Source organism: Mercurialis annua (assembly GCF_937616625.2).
Source record: "Mercurialis annua linkage group LG4 unlocalized genomic scaffold, ddMerAnnu1.2 SUPER_6_unloc_13, whole genome shotgun sequence".
Lineage (NCBI taxonomy): Eukaryota > Viridiplantae > Streptophyta > Magnoliopsida > Malpighiales > Euphorbiaceae > Mercurialis > Mercurialis annua.
In genome coordinates this window covers 20001-22500 of record NW_026605942.1, presented here as the reverse complement: position 1 = coordinate 22500, position 2500 = coordinate 20001, and positions in this window count along the sequence as shown.

Sequence of the window (2500 nt, the reverse complement as noted above, 5' to 3'; positions counted from 1 at the left end):
GTTTTCGGACGCGTGTTGCACCGTTTACGACTTCTCGGCCGCGTGCCGGAACCGCAAGGCCCCGAGCGTCCTTTGACTCGGAAAAACTTTTCTCGCACGGTGCCGCTCCGGCACGTCGAGTGGACCACTGGGAGGCCCTCCGTGAAGTTTGGTGGTTTTCGGATGCGCATTTTATGTTTTATGAATTTTCGGCCCATTCCGCGTGGCGGAAACTGCGGCAAAAGTGCACAAAATGATAGTGTCCCGAGCAAAATAAAATTGGAAGCAAAATGTCCCGGACAATAATTTGCGAGTAGTTAGTATACATTGAAAGGGGATTTTGCAAAGAAGTTTGGTGATTTTTGGACATATATTTTGCCGGTTATGAATTTCCGAAGGTAAAACGATTAAAAAATTAAAAAAAATACCTCCGGGGCTCGAAAAATTTCGGTATTTGTTATTATGCGGGTTTGGATATATATAAACATATTTCCAAAATTTCAGATCAAAATTCCATGCCGATTTTTAAAAATGGGGGGGGGGGGTTGCTGGGCACATGTGATATTTCCTCCGGGCAGTCCAAAAAAAGTCCTAAGAGCTCTTTAGGGGGGTGCACCATTCCTCACCCCCGCGGGCTTGCCGCAAGCCCTCGTCCGCGGTGCAAGCGGCGCGCGCGCGCGCTATGCGAAAAATGCTGGAAATTGCGGAAAAATCCCTGCCTGGCAAAATTACGGAAATGCCCCCGGATAATTACGGATATGCCCCGCCCGGAAAAACTGCGGCGAATCGCGGAAAATGCCCGGCCGGAAAATTGCGTCGAAATGCTCGGAATTGCGGAAAATCCCCCCCCCCCGTGCATTAATCTAATGACCGGGTGCGGGTGCGGGTGCGGGACCGGGTGCGGGTGCGGGCACTCGGGCACTCGGCAGCTCGGCGCGAGACGCGAGCGCGTGTGTGGCCTCGAAGACCCTCGGAAAGGCCCGCCGACGTCCCTCCGAAGGCCCTCGCATGTCCATCGGAAGGACCTTCGGCAGCCGGTCGGCAGGCCTTCGCCAGCCCAGCGGCGGCCCTTGGGCATCGGCAGCCTTTCGGCTGGGCTTCGGCAGCCTTTCGGCAGCGCATCGGCAGCGCACCGGCAGCCCTTCGGCAGCGCATGGGCAGCCCTTCGGCAGCCCTTCGGCAGCGCTTGGGCAGCCCTTCGGCAGCCCTTCGGCAGCCCTTCGGCAGCCCTTGGGCATCGGCAGGGCTTCGGCAGCCCTTGGGCATCGGCAGGGCTTCGGCAGCCTTTCGGCAGCCCTTCGGCAGGGCTTCGGCAGCCCTTCGGCAGGGCTTCGGCAGGGCTTCGGCAGGGCTTCGGCAGCCCTTCGGCAGCCCTTCGGCAGCCCTTCGGCAGCCCTTCGGCAGGCCTTGGGCATCGGCAGGGCTTCGGCAGCCTTTCGGCAGCCCTTCGGCAGCCCTTCGGCAGGGCTTCGGCAGCCCTTCGGCAGCGCATGGGCAGCCCTTGGGCATCGGCAGCCCTTCGGCAGCCCTTCGGCAGCCCTTCGGCAGGGCTTCGGCAGCCCTTCGGCAGCGCATGGGCAGCGCATGGGCAGCCCTTCGGCAGCCCTTCGGCTGGGCTTCGGCAGGGCTTCGGCAGCCCTTCGGCAGCGCATGGGCAGCGCATGGGCAGCCCTTCGGCAGCCCTTCGGCTGGGCTTCGGCAGGGCTTCGGCAGCCCTTCGGCAGCGCATGGGCAGCCCTTGGGCATCGGCAGGGCTTCGGCAGGGCATCGGCAGGGCTTCGGCAGGGCTTCGGCAGCCCTTCGGCAGGGCTTCGGCAGCCCTTCGGCAGCCTCTCGGCTGGGCTTCAGCAGCCCTTCGGCATGCCTTGGCATGCCTTGCATACATTCCCCAGCCGTATGAACCTCTGCTGGTTTTGCTTCCCAGCCGAATGAACCTCTGCTCTGTGTAAAAATGTATATGTCTTGCACTAAGTGAAATTCTATAATACTTTCCTCGAACAATATTCATACAGTAGTTAATATATATTAAATGAGGAATTTAGAAAGAAGTTTGGTGATTTTTGGAATTTTTTTTTGCCGGTTATGAATTTCCGAAGGTAAAACGATAAATAAATAAAATAAAATACTTCCGGGACTCGAAAAATTCTGATATTTGTTATTATGCAGGTTTGGGTATATATAAACATATTTCCAAAATTTCAGATCAAAATTCCATGCCGATTTTTAAAAATGGGGGGGGGGGGTTGCTGGGCACATGTGATATTTCCTCCTGTCAGTCCAAAAAAAGTCCTAAGAGCTCTTTAGGGGGGTGCACTATGCCTCACCTCCCTGCACCAACTGCCGAAGGCTTTTGGTGCGCGCCTTTTGGCGCACCTATGGCACTGACGAGGGAAGGAAAAAAAACTCGTCGACCCGTTTCGGTGTTGGAAAAAATATTTTCGGATTCGGGGGGGCCCGGCCCCCGAGGTGTAGGTTGTTGGTATTTTTTGACGGAAACCTAGGCGAGCATTTGCCGAAATGA